This window comes from Mustela nivalis, assembly GCF_964662115.1.
Source record: "Mustela nivalis genome assembly, chromosome: 2".
NCBI classification, from domain to species: Eukaryota; Metazoa; Chordata; class Mammalia; order Carnivora; family Mustelidae; genus Mustela; species Mustela nivalis.
In genome coordinates, this window is record NC_139021.1 from 158,529,238 (window position 1) to 158,544,776 (window position 15,539).

The window sequence follows — 15,539 nt, forward strand, 5'->3', positions numbered from 1 at the left end:
ATGAAGAAACTGGAACACTTAGATGTTCTTGGTAGGATTGTAAAATGATTCACCTGTTTTGGGAAACAGTTTGGCAGTCCTCAAAATATTAAACATAAAGTTACCATATGACCCAACAATTCTATTCATAGGTATATACCCAAGAGAATTAAAAATATACATCCATACAAAAACTTGCACATGAATGTTCATAGCATCATTATTCATAATAGACAAACAAATTAATCCAAATGCCCAACCACTGACAAATAAACAAAATGTGTTTTATCCAATACAATGGAATGTTATCTGGCCATAAAGAGGAATGAAGTAATGATACATGTCACAACTTGGATGAACTTTGAAAATATTATGGTAAGTAAAAGAAGCCAGACACAAAAGATCCCATATTATGATTCCACCTATATGAAATGTTCAGAAAAAACAAATCCACAGAGACAGAAAGTAGATTAGTGGTTGCCAGGGGCTAGGAGCAGAAGGAATGGAGACCATAATTGTTAATGGATATAGGTTGGTTTTTTTGGTGTGGGGGTAATGAAAGGTAGTGAAATTAGGTACTGATGATTATTACACAATTCTGTGAATATACTAATGACCACTGAATTGTTATTTTAACAGGTTGAGTTTTATGGCATGTGAATTATATCTCAAACTGCTATTTTAAAAATGAACAAAATACTTGAGGGATGCCTGGGTGGCTCAGTTGGTTAAGCAACTACCTTTGGCTCAGGTCATGATTCTGGAGTCCTGGGATCCAGTCCTGCATAGGGCTTCCTGCTCAGCAGTGAGTCTTCTTCTCCCTCTGACCCACTCCCCTCTCATGCTCTCTCTCTCACTCGCTGTCTCTCTCTCAGGTAAATAAATAAAATCTTACTAAAAAATGAACAAAACATTTGAAAAGACACCTCACAAAAGAATACATCTAAATGGACAAAACCTGAAAAGATGCTCAACTTTATCAGTCATCAAGGATATGTGATTTAAAACCATAATGAGGGCACCAGGCTCAGTGAGTTAAGCTGCTGCCGTCAGCTCAGGTCATGATCTCAGGGTCCTGGGATCGAGTCCCACATCGGGCTCTCTGCTCATCGGGGGCCTGCTTCCCTTCCTCTCTCTCTGCCTGCTTCTCTGCCTACTTGTGATCTCTGTCAAATAAATAAATAAAATCTTAAAAAAAATAAAACCATAATGAAATATCAGTACATATTGACTAGAATGACTAAAATGAAAAGAAGAGAAAATACCAAATGTTGGTGAGGATACAGAGTGAGAGTCAGCAAACTAGGACCCACCACCTATTTTTGAAATAAAGTTCTATTGGAAAGGGTCCATACTCTTTCATTTATGTGATGTCTATGGCTTCTTCTGTGCTACAATGACAGAGCTGAGTATTTGCCCCAAGTCCATATGTCCTATAAAGCCTAATATATACACTAATATATATACTATCTGACTCTTTCATATCTGGCACCCAGCCCTTGATGCAGAGCAACCAGAACTCTCATACATTGCTACTGGGAGTGTAAATCAGTACAATCACTCTGGAAAACTACTCCGCATTATCTACTAAAACTAAACATTTGCATACTCTATAAAGTTTATGTATTAGTTTCCTGTAGCTGCTGTCACAAATTACAAGGTTAAAAATAACCTTGATGGTTAGCTTAAAACAGAAATTAATCCTCTCAAAGTTCTGGGGCTCAGAAGTCCAAAATCAAGGTGTCATTTACCACAACCATAAGAATCAAAGTATTAAAAAAATTTTCTTTTGAGTGATACTGTCATTACAATTAGTACCCAAATGAGCAAAATAGCATAAACATAATTTATATAGATATTAAGCATAAGAAAATTTTTTGACATCATAAATCTTACTGAGATGAAATGTGGTTTTTACTTTATAAATCTATTGATAGTATTAGTCAATGTACAAAATCAATCACTTCCCTTTTTAAATTTTATTTTTAAATATAAGCTCTGAGTGAAAAAAAGTCAGTCAGAGAAAGACAATTATCATATGATCTCACTGATATGAAGAATTTGAGAAACAAGACAGAGGATCATAGGAGAAGGGAGGGAAAATTGAAAGGAGATGAAACCAGAGAGGGAGACTCTTAATCTCAGGAAACAAACTGAGGGCTGCTGGAGGGAAGGAGGGTAGGAGGGCTAGGTGATGGACATTCGGGGAGGTATGTGCTATGGTGAGTGCTGTGAATTATGTAAGACTGATGAATCACAGACCTGTACCCCTGAAACAAATAATACATTATATGATAATTTTAAAAAATACATAAACTCTGAGAAAGTTTGTTTACATAAATAAGTAAATAGAAATAATAACCATTTTATTAGAGCAACATCACATAACTCTTTGCTTTCCTCTAGAGTTATATGCCAAATCTCAGTGATCTCTTATTAAAAATTACTTTTATCTATCAATTAACAACTACAGTAGGCACTCCTTCAGTTTTGTAGAAAGAAGTGGAAACCACCTAAATTGTATAAGTATTTGTAGTACAATGATTTGGGTCATTCACGTTCTTAAGATTGACACTAATTTTCCTTCTAGGCACCATAGTAAGATTAGTAATGGATGAGAAATACGAAAAGGAAACCAATTATATTGAACTATACTTATAAAGACACGTTTTAAATTACTGACATACTATTAAATGTTTCAATGTTAACACTGAATAAAAGATCAGGAGGCAGGGGCGCCTGGGTGGCTCAGTGGGTTAAGCCTCTGCCTTCTGCTCAGGTCATGATCTCAGGGTCCTGGGATCGGGCCCCGCATCAGGCTCTCTTCTCAGCAGAGAGCCTGCTTCCTCCTCTCTCTCTGCTTGCCTCTCTGCCTACTTGTGATCTCTCTCTCTCTGTCAATAAAAAAAAAAAAAAAAAAAAAAAAAAAAAATCAGGAGGCAAATCACATAACTCAAAGTTTTACAGTAGTGAGCAGGAGTATTTCTAAATATCCACAATGTGACCGTCAACACCTAAGATTTCTGTGGTCAAAGGTACAGGTACTGTTAATACTGCATGATTTCCACTGATGACATTGTCGCAGGTACTGCTAATTACTTCTGTGGTTTACAATTTCATAGTTGATAAAAATGCAAAAGTTGGTTTACATGTTAAGCAAAATAAACATGTGATTTTCCTTCCATCCCAGTTCACGAATCACCAAAATTCTAGGGTTAAAAACGCCTGGTTTAATGGACGAAAAGAGGGAGTGATGAGGATAGGAAGAAAGAGAAGGAGTGACAAGTGAAGAGGGGAAAAAGAGAGGAGGGCAGGCAGGAGGAAAGGGAGAAGAGCAAGCAAGAAACCTATGTATCTAAATCTCTACACTCAGACTAAGCAAGTAAGCTTGGATATTCACTCCCATTGTTATCGTTATGTCTAAAGAGATGTTATATATCAACATTTTATAACTATTGTTCAGCGGAGTCCTACCCACTAATCTCCTCAGTTCCATAGTCACCCAACTGCAGCAACTTAAGAGTCCAAATACAACCAGTGTTTCCCGCGGTCTTCCAGAACAGGGAGTATAAATCTCATCCCATTACGGCCATAACCCAAATCTCGCGCCCTCAGTCCCCATCCCCCCTCACCTCCAGTTAACAGGGAGTCCGTATTTTCTCCGGACACCCCTTCCTCCATTCGTCCCTCTAAGAGTTCTCAAAAGCAGGCAGTGCTCACCTGTCTCCTGGCCACCACCTGTTGCTCTCCAATCTCCGCCCAGGGTCCCTCAGGCTCCGGTGGGGCGTCAGGCCCGGTGGGCTCTTCTAGTCACCAACCCTAGGGCTGTGGGCAGCCCTGCTGGCTGCAAAAAATAATCTCCTCCTGGTTCCCTCTTTTTTCTGGAAACAGAGCTTTCCCGCGTTTGCCAGTCTGAGTTTTTCCGCTTATCACCAGTCCTCCGCCCCCACAGGGCACATGACGATTCCCCAGAGACAACGGCCATTCTCCCCTTGCGGGCATTTTTCCTCTCAGGGACTCCAGTCAGGTGGCCACCATTCTCCCGCAAGCTCTGTCGGTCCAGTCCGGTGTTCCAGGCCCAAAAGACAAGCCCAGAGGCAGAACACGTGTTGGAAGGTCGTTAACCATTCGAAGACCTAAGAAGATTCCTGAACTTTCCATAACCCCCGGGGAACCTGTCAAATGTGAACGAACACGCTGGGCTTCGGCTGTGGTATCGTATCGCTAGGTCCTGATTGGTGAGGAGGTATCGCGATATTTCCGACAGTGAGGAGGGTCTTGGCTGAGAAGGATCCGCGCTCTCTGGGCTCACGGTGGGCTGGTGGGATGGTGTGACCCCTCGCAGCCAAAATACTGTTAGACCCACAAAGGACCACGAGGAGAAAGCACTAAGAGCAAAGAGGTACAGCGTCCACCTGCTCCAGCTCTTTGTGTTTCTCCTGAGCATCTCTGCTGCCTTTGATTTCTTTCTAGGATGTGCTTTGAATCGCTCCCACAAGAGATTCAAACAGGAAAATAACTCTAGTTACCTTATCGACCCCCCACGATTAAGTATCAGAATAGGAGAATACCTTATTAAGGAATTGTAAATCATACATTCATTTATATAACAAAAAATGTTTCCAGTGCCCACTGTGGGGTAGGTCTTGGAGATGTAATGATCCATGAGATCATCACAGTCTCTGAAATCACAGAACCTAAATTCCTATCAAGAAACTAAATAAATTAGCCACTATAATATAATGAATAAGTTATATGGCAAAGGAAGAAAGGGGATTTAAAGGAATATAGAGCAGGATCTCCTGACCCAGACTTGGGAAATTATGTAAAGCTGTATGTAAGATACAGAAACTTGTAAGCTAAGATGTGAAGGATAAATAAGGGAGGAGTTTTCCAAGCCAGGAGAGTGAACAGAGAAAATTCCAAGCAGAAGCAAGAGCATGTAGTAAAACCTAAAGATAAGAAAAAGCATAGTCCATAGAAGACAATGAAAGAGATTATGGCTGGCTGCTGGCACAATGCGGGTAAGCAATTAAGAATATTATTACTTGGGGGCACCTGGGTGGCTCAGTGGGTTAAGCCTCTGCCTTCAGCTCAGGTCATGATCTCAGGGTCCTGGGATGGAGCCCCACATCGGGCTCTGCTCAGCAGGAAGCCTGCTTCGCCCTCTCTCTCTGCCTGCCTCTCTGCCTACTTGTGATCTCTGTCTGTCAGGTAAATAAATAAAATCTTTTTTTTAAAAAAAGAATATTATTACTGGGAAGTCAGTTATCTAGGTTTAAATTTCAGTTCTGCCATTTAGCACCATTGAGAAGTAAAATGATGAAGCAGAGAGAAGACTGCTCGCAAAGGACTTTAATAATCCATGTTAAAGGATTTTTACTTTATCTTAAGATCAATAGATAGCCATTGGAGGCAGGGGATTGATGTAACCAGATATCTGTTTTATAAATACTTATCTCTTCCCAAACAAAAGCTGAAAGAATTTGTCACCAGGAGACCTTCCTTACAAGAAATGCTGAAGGGAGCTCTTTTTTTTTTTTTTAAGATTTTTATTTATTTGACAGAGAGAGATGACAAGTAGGCAGAGAGGCAGACAGAGAGAGAACAGGAAGCAGGCTCCCTGCCTAGCAGAGAGCCCAATGCAGGACTCGACCCCAGAACCCTGAGATCATGACCTGAGCCGAAAGCAGAGGCTTAACCCACTGAACCACCCAGGATGTGGAGCAACAGGAAATTTCATCCATTGCTGGTGGTAATGCAAAGTGGTATAGCCACTTCAGAAGACAGTTTTGGTGTTTTCTTAAAAAGCTAATCATACTCTTACCATATGACCCAGAAATTGCTCTCCTTAGTATTTACTAGGTAGTCCTAATAGGGGGAAAAGATAATAAATGAGTAAGTAAGTAAATAAGTAAGTAAGTTGTGGTAGTGCTATAAACAGGATGGTCTTATGGGGATGGAGACTTGATTTTTTTTTTTTTTTTAGATTTTATTTATTTATTTGAATGAGCGAGGAAGAGAGAACAAGTGCGGGGACTGGGGAAGGGAGAAGCAGACTCCCAGCATGGAGCTGCATGTGGGGATCCATCCCAGAACCCTGGATCATGACCCGAGTTGAAGGCAGACACTTAACAGACTGAGCCACCCAGGCACTCTGGGGATGGAGACTTTAGAAGACATGTTTATGAAAGGAAGAAAGATGAGAAGGAATCAGTAATGCAAGAAGCTGGAGGAGTGAACAACAAATGCAAAGACCATGAGGTTGTAATGATCTTGGAAAGTTCTACAAACAGCAAGGAGACCAGTGTGGCTGAAGACTGGGGAGCTCAGGGGACAGTGGTAAAAGTCAAGATTTAGGCAAAGGCCAGATTCAGCAGAACAATGTAGTGTGGGCCCTGTTAAAATGTTAGGTTTATTCTAATGGAAGGTTTTAATCAGGAGAGTGTCAGATGTATGTTTTGGGTTGGGTTTTTTTTTTTTAAGATTTTACTTATTTATTTGAGAGAGAGAAAGAAAGAAAGAGCACAAGCAGGGGGAGGGGCAGATGGAGAGGGGGAAGCAGGCTCCCCGCTGATCAAGGAACCTGATGCAGGACTGGATCCCACAACCCTAGGACTATGACCTGAGCCAAAGGCAGATGCTCAACCTACTGACCCACCCAGGTGCCCCTCAGATCTATGTTTTAAGAGGACTCTTTCTAGAGCTCTATGAAATGCAAAGCCCAAGAGCAACCTGCCCAGCTAACAGAATAGAATTTTAGCACAGCCCAGGAATTTAAACATCATCGGAATTCACCTCCAAAATCTCTCCCTGCTTTAACAATCAGTGGGTCCATGCTGAAATTATAGTGAAAAGATCTTTGATTTCTTTGATTTCTCAGCAACACAATCTAAGTATAGAGTTTCATTATTCCTTTTTCCCTCTGTGACATTGGTTTTGAATGGTTGAGTCGTGTCAAATAAATGTTTTTAATTGTTCCTGTTTCTTGCTTCCCAACAATTCCCAAATGTTAACCAACAATTTTCCACTAATGAAGTGTCCAATACTAAAAACAGCATACCAGGTGCTATCTCACTAGGGCCAAACAGAAAGAACCATTATCTCCCTGCTATGTAACCAGAGGTCGGTGTCATATTTTTCTCACAATATTATACAACAGACATGTATCTAATTTGCCATTTAGCATCACCCTTGGGCCTATTATAGCCATCACTACTTTCCAGGTGTTGCCCTTCCTATGAAAAATTTTCTTTCCAATGACTTCTCCCCAGATGCCTCTACTTGAAATTTTTCCAAGTCGACTGTCATTCTCTTTGCCATATTGCTAATGTTTTACATAATTTCTTCAGCTTTCCTGGTGTTTGCAGCATATCCTCTTTTGGGGTCATCTGCAAATTTCATTAACATGTTTGTGGACAGGATGTAGCTGGAAAGAAATTGTTGAGGGATCCATCTTCTGTTTATTAGTTAGGAACTACTTCTAGAAATGGAGAAGGAACCCTTCATCAAAAGTAGAAATTCCTTTTGTTCTTATATACAGAGGCTCACGGGTACATACAGACATACAGACACACACACACACACACACACACACACACAGTTAAAAGTGTTCTCAAGTCTCTAGACCTCTCCTTTTAAAATAAACTTTTTGCCATGAAGAAAAACAAAACCTCCGTATTGGGGTCCCTAACATGAGGCTCATGGACACACGGCTACTGAGTTTCCCATGAATGCCCTACAACTGTACTCCCAAGATATTCACATTATTGTGTCCTTGTATACATGTGCAATTTTCTAGGAACAAAGCCCATAGCTTTCATTAAAAATTCACAGGAATGCATAAATATAAAAAAGATTAAAAACTTCTCCTCTGGGGTGCCTGGGTGGCTCAGTGGGTTAAGCTGCTGCCTTCAGCTCAGGTCATGATCCCAGGGTCCTGGGATTGAGTCCCACATCAGGCTCTCTGCTCAGCAGGGAGCCTGCTTCCCTCTCTCTCTCTCTCTCTGCCTGCCTCTCTATTTGTGATCTCTCTCTGTAAAATAAATAAATAAATAAATTAATTAATTTTAAAAAAAAACCTCTCCTCTGTATCATTGTTTCTCCAAAAATGAGCCAACCAGTCAGCCAGTCAGCTCTATTGGAATCAAAAGAGATGCTTGTTAAAATGCAGATTCTTGATCCACAGAATCAAAATGGAAATAGGAATGTGCATTTGTTAATGAAATGTAAATTATGTTGAATAGGAAATCGATGTTAATTGTACAAAATTTAAAATATCAAAAGGAAAAAGTTTCTCTCCTATTTCCCAGCTACTGATTTCTCTTCGGAGAGGCAACCACTATTACCAGTTTACTAGTTTCTGTATTCTTCTAGAATCTGTTTCAACAAAAACAAACTTTCCCAGGTGATTTTTATGATTATTAAGCATAATGAAATTAGAGAAGCATTGCTGTATGAAGGAAAAAAAATGTTTTGCTACATTAAAGACTGTCTTAATCACATTGATTTTTCCCTTACATTCTGAGAACATATTATCCTGAAAAACAGTACCCAAGCTGATCACATCTGTATCATTTTCCCCATTTCTTCTCAGTAAAGAAAACATCTTCAATATTTTTTTCTGTATGCCTAGAGGTTACCTCTGCTTCCAGCTCTCTGTCACCCAGTCTGGTAGCCCACATTGGGTTGCCTGATTTCAGTCAGGTGATCAAGTGGGGTTGATTTACTGACTGCCAAGATGCTGGGATTAATCATTTATTTTTTTTAAAAGATTTTATTTATTTGACAAAGATCACAAGTAGATCACAAGTAGACGGAGAGAGAGAGATAGAGGGAAGAAGGCTCCCTGCTGAGCAGAGAGCCCGATATGGGACCCGATCCCAGGACCTGGAGATCATGACCTGAGCCGAAGGCAGTGGCCCAACCCACTGAGCCACCCAGGCGCCCTGGGATTAATCATTTAAAAAAAAAAACTCTTGACCTTTTTTGAAAGAAAAAGGGAAAAAAAACCAAAAACCCTCCCTGCTCTAGGCAAGAGCTTTTCTTATTAACTATAGAAATGCCTGTATCAAATGGCTAACAGACACAGGAAAAAATGTTCATCATCACTAGCCATCAGGGAGATTCAAATTAAAACCACATAGAGATACCACCTTACACCAATTATTAACAAGACAGTAAACAAACTGTGTGTTGAAGAGGATGTGGAGAAAGGGGAACCCTCTTACACTGTTGGTGGGAATGCAAGTTGGTGCAGCCACTCTGGAAAACAGTGTAGAGATTCCTTAAGAAATTAAAAATAGAGCTTCCCTATGACCCTGCAATTGCACTACTGGGTATTTACCCCCAAAATACGGATGTAGTGAAAAGAAGGGCCATCTGTACCCCAATGTTTATAGCAGCAATGGCCATGGTTGCCAAACTGTGGAAAGAACCAAGATGCCCTTCAATGGATGAATGGATAAGGAAGATGTGGTCCATATATACTATGAGTATTACGGCTCCATCAGAAAGGATGAATAGTCAACTTTTGTATCAACATGGATGGGACTGGAAGAGATTATGCTGAATGAAATAAGTCAGGCAGAGAGAGTCAATTATCATATGGTTTTGCTTATTTGTGGAGCATAAGAAATAACACGGAGGACATGGGGAGATGGAGAGGAGAAAGGAGTTGGGGGAAATTGGAGGGGGAGACGAACCATGAGAGACTGTGGACTCTGAAAAACAATCTGAGGGTTTTGGAGGGACGGGAGGTGGGAGGTTGGGTGAGCTTGGTGGTGGGTATTGTGGAGGGCGTGTATTGCATGGAGCACTGGGTGTGGTGCATAAACAATGAATTCTGGAACACTGAAAAGAAATTTTAAAAATAAATAAAAATTAAAAAAAAAAAAAAAGAAATACACTAAGTCCTACAAGGTCCTGCTCTACCAAAAAAAAAAAAAAAAAAAAAAAAAAAGCCTATATCTCAGAAACGCTGTGCACACAATTAACTGTTTATTGTAGACATTAACAAGTCCAGACTGCCTTACCCCTGCTTTACTGGGAAGTTCCATCTCATGTTTCTGTCTCAGTAGGGTCCAGGGCTTCAAGCAGAGTAAAGCATGAGTTAGTGTTTTCAGATATAAACCACTGTTGAAAATACGTCCTATAAAAGAAAGAGCAGGTGAACTTTAAATGTCAGCCCAAAACTTTAGCCCCATTCCACTCAATTTCACACCTGAAAGACTAACAAATATATATGAAGAGATGCTTAAAGTTATTGAGAATAATCAAAAGCAGGCAACTCCTCCCTCCTTGGGAGCTTTGTACTATCACTTTGTTATCACTCAATAAACCTTGCTTTGCTGCCCACCAAAAAAAAAAAAAAAAAAAAAAAAAAAGAGAGAGAGAGAGGGAGAGAATCAAAGACATTCGTATTTTAAAAACGAGATAACACTTCATACCCCATTAGCCTGGCCAAATTTGAAGAGTGAATAATACTAAATTTTAGCTAAGACATAGGAAAACAGGAAATTATAGACAGTGCTGGTGGAGATAAGCTGATCATACTGAGTGAAATTAAGTGTATGTAGGTATACATACATATGTACGTAAGTATGTATACACTGTGACCCGACAGTCCCACAGCAGGCACATCCAAGAGGAGTCCTCCATAAGTCCAGTAGGGAATGGCCAAGTATTTTAGTGTGGCTTTGTGTGTGGTAGTGGAAAGTTGATGGTAATCTAAGTGTCCACCCCCAAAGGATAGGTGAAAAATATGTGGCTCTCCACTGTGGAAGACCATCCAGCATTTAGGAACATTAAACCAGGCACACATTCAGCAACATGGACTGATTTTACAAACACAGTGTTGAGTGACAATGTAAGAAAAACAACAAGTTCTAGAGCACGTATAATGAAAATGAAAAGCACCTACATAGACAAATAGAGATCAGCAGATGCTAGGACATAGGGCAAGAGAAGGAAGGTGATTGCTAATAGGTATGGGATCTCTTTTAAAGGTTATGAAAATACTCTGGAATTGGGTAGTGACAATGATTGTAGAACTTTGTGAATATATGAAAAACCACTGAATTGTTTGGTTTAAAGGGGTGAATTTTATGGTATGTTAATCATATCTCAATAAAACACACACAAAAAAAACCCAATTTTACAAGGATACATATGTGTTTAATGATACATCAAAATATTGGAGTGGCTACCTAAAGAGAGAGAGGATGGGATTGGGAATTAGGATGAGGTGAAGGAGGGTTCTTCACAGCCCCTGAACTGAGGAAGATGATTAACTCAATCCTCTGGGCCAATGATAAAATCAACAAATAACAATAGCCACCACCATCACCATTATGCCAGAGGATGAGAGGAGGGAAGAAAAAAGGAAAAACATGCTTATAAACAGTTTTACTGAGGAAAAGTATGCTATAATGATGAATGAAAAGAAACAGAATATTTTAATTATAGGAACATAAGTACAACTATTTAAAATAACACAAGCAAATATTTGTATGTATGAATGTCAAAGGAATGGGACAGATAGCTATAGTGTGTGTAGAGTAAAATAGTGTAGTCTAGTAACAGTACCTATGCCACTAGTTGTATAATCTTGTCCATCAAGGTACTTAATATGTCTGTAGCTTGGCTTTCTCATGTAAAGTGGAAATGATAATAAAAATACCTACTTCCAAAGGTTCTTATGAGAACTAAGTGAGTTAGTTGATGCCTGATACATAAGCCTTATGTAAGGGTTACCTGGTATTACTATTATTTTCCCAGCTTTTTAAACTGTAAACTCCAGACTCAGACTCTGTATACAGTTGGGCTCCTCAACACATTGATGACAATTCACAAAGTTACACAATCTGAGTCCCAGTTTTTATTTATTATGAAGATTAAAAAGGAGAATATACTTGGCACATAGTAACTCAATAAATGTTAATGAGTTTATTATTAAGAATATTATTAATACATTGTCATCGTTTTTTATGTACAAAAAAGGATAGAAGGCATGAAATATATTTTTCACATTCTTCCAATGTATAAATTCTTCCATTTTCATTGAATTCCATTTTTGGGTATAGTCTTTCTAAACTTTCCCCTCTAGATGGGTGCCCAGATTATATACTTGTGTGACACTTTGACCATCATCTTCATAGGAGTGATTAATTAATGTCTGCCATCTAGATATCTGTCATCTAGAATCTAAGCTCCGTGACAGCAACCATGGTATCTGTCCATGCAGAATATCTAGCACTGCCTGGCACTTTGTTCAAAGGCAAGAATTCACTGAATGAATGAACAAGTAATGAAATAAACAAAAAGCATTTTAACATGTACATTCTGAAGTAGCATGGTCTTGAAATTAAAGGCAACTATCATTTTCTCTATCTCTCTAGGAAGTGAGAAATTGCCCATCTTGTAAACTAGAAGTGCCCATTTTATAAGAAATCTGATGATCTCATCAAAATTCAGATTCCAAGAAGATATTTTTTTGCAGTTCTTCCTTTCTAGAATCACACTGCCTACACCTGTCCCTAGATATCCTTTTAGTTATAGTAGAGCTCCAGAAACAGTACTTTTCCAGAGCCTCCTGTTCAGTAAAGGAAAAGTATGTCTCTCTAGATTATCTTCACCCAGTGTATATTAGCCCTTACTCACTGACTCATGAGAGGTTAGGGACCTTAAAACTGTATTTCATTTCACAGATGAGGAAATGGGCCCAGAAAAGTGGATTGACTTTTCTAAGCCTAACACTTGCAAAAAATAGAATTGATGCAGCTGGAAATAATTTCCTTCTTACAGTTCCCCCTTTCTCACAATATAATAGATATATAGTAATAGTTCCATATTTTAAAAATTACATTTACAAAATATTTTTTTATATTTAAGAAAATGCTCTTGAAGGCAACCCACGGAATGGGAGAAGATATTTTCAAATGACAGTACAGACAAAAGGTTGATATTCAGGATCTATAAAGAACTTCTCAAACTCAACACACACAAAACAGATAATCATATTAAAAAATGGGCAGAAGATATGAACAGACACTTCTCCAATGAAGACATACAAATGGCTATCAGACACATGAAAAAATGTTCATCATCACTAGCCATCAGGGAGATTCAAATTAAAACCACATAGAGATACCACCTTATACCAGTTAGAATGGCCAAAATTAGCAAGACAGGAAGCAACGTGTGTTGGAGAGGATGTGGAGAAAGGGGAACCCTCTTACATTGTTGGTGGGAATGCAAGTTGGTGCAGCCACTCTGGAAAACAGTGTAAAGATTCCTTAAGAAATTAAAAATAGAGCTTCCCTATGACCCTGCAATTGCACTACTGGGTGTTTACCCCAAAGATACAGATGTAGTGAAAAGAAGGGCCATCTGTACCCCAATGTTTATAGCAGCAATGGCCACGGTTGCCAAACTGTGGAAAGAACCAAGATGCCCTTCAATGGATGAATGGATAAGGAAGATGTGGTCCATATATACTATGGAGTATTATGCCTCCATCAGAAAGTATTCATCCTTTCTTTTTTTTTTTTTTAAGATTTTATTTATTTATTTTACAGAGAGAGATCACAAGTCAGAGAAGCAGGCAGAGAGAGAGAGGGAAGCAGGCTCCCTGCCGAGCAAAGAGCCTGATGTGGGGCTCTATCCCAGGATCCTGAGATCATGACCTGAGCTGAAGGTAGAGACTTAACCCACTGAGCCACCCAGATGTCCCGTATTTATCCTTTCTGATAGGATGAATAACTTTGGCAGCAACATGGACAGGACTGGAAGAGATCATGCTGAGTGAAATAAGTCAAGCAGAGAGAGTCAAGTATCATATGGTTTCAGTTATTTGTGGAGCATAACAAATAACATGGAGGATATAGGGAGATGGAGAAGAGAAGGGAGTTGAGGGAAATTGGAAGGGGAGGTGAACCATGAGAGACTATGGACTCTGAAAAACAATCTGAGGGTTTTGAAGGGGCGGGGGGTGGGAGGTTGGAGGAGCCAGGTGGTGGGTATTAAGGAGGGCATGTATTGCATGGAACTCTGGGTGTGGTGCAAAAACAATGAATTCTGTTATGCTGAAAAGAAATTTAAAAAAGAAGAAGTAGTTGAACAATGGCCGAATGACCATTGGAATCAAGCTAATCAAGGGGAAAGAGTAATAAATAGTTCCTGAATAACATATATTAAATATATTAGCCTAAATTTAAATATGGTCTTCCTCCCAAGAAGCTGAGAAAAGTTTACATTTTTGTTCTTAAAATATTTTTGCAAGTTATCTAAATAATGAGTTAACTAATAAAGATTCCTATTCTCATTAAAAAAACAAAAAGAAAATGCTCTTGATATATTAAGTGACAGAAGCAGAGTAGAATTGTATGTATAATATGTATTCCAATTATAAAATAGATAAATATATGAGGGCTTATGTGTGTGTGTGTGTGTGTGTGTGTGTGTCTATGTATTTCTCAGTTATCTTTGTATATAGAAAATAAAAAAGGAAATGTGCCAAAATATTAACACTGTTTATCTCTGGATGGTGGGGTTATAGTTTATTTTTATTAATGCTTTTCTGCTTTAAAATTTTATTTGCAATGAGCATATAGTATTTTATAATCAGAAATTTAAGTTTTTAAATTCCTGATCTAATATTTTTGAAGGGTTTTATTTTGGTACTGGTCAACACTGCAAGGTGAGGGGGCATCAATCTAGGGTCCAAAGAAGTTTTACCAGTCATTTAACATGGTCTGTAAAATGGGTAGAATCACATCTACTACACAGCGCTAGTGTGTATGTGTGTGTGTAATACTAAATTTGACATTCCTTTGTAATACTAAAGCTTGATAAAGTTGTTAAGTGGTGTTATAACAATAATAAAGTCCTGTGGCCCTAAAGAGGTGGGAGAACCCTTAGGATAGCAGGTAGCTTTGTGTTGAGGAAATTAGGTTGGGAGAGGAGACAGGAGAGAGGATTCAGGAGAGGATTGGGAGAGAATTCAGGGAGAAAAGCGAGAGTGGTTTTTGCCAATGCTTAAGAGAAACGATCACATGCTTGACCCCTTTTCTCCCCTTCCCCCATACTTCCCCTACATGCTTCAATGTTCCCTCTTGTGATCCAATCTTCCTTCTATCTCTCAAGCTGCCCTCACAAAAGGCAGCTTATAATAGACAGGCTCTAGTGCATGTTAATGCAATGGTAGTTTTGTTTCACAATCTATCAGTCCTCCGATGAAGAGCCTCCTCAGCGTTCCAGACTCTTTGGAAGACTCTGACTTAGGCATGACGGTGGTGGGAGGGAGACTAAGGATGCTTACTCGTCAGCGTCATGAGCAGAAAGGAATAATCTAATGAAAGTATTTCTCAAATATTCTTAAACTGGTAAATGGATAAACAAACTTTGGTGCATCCACATAATAGAATACTACCCTGCCATTATAGAATACTACCCATAATAGAATACTACCATAGAATACAGCCATAATAGAATACTACCCAGTTAATTCCAAAAAGGAATGAACTATTGATTAAACACAACAACATGGTTGACTCTTAAAT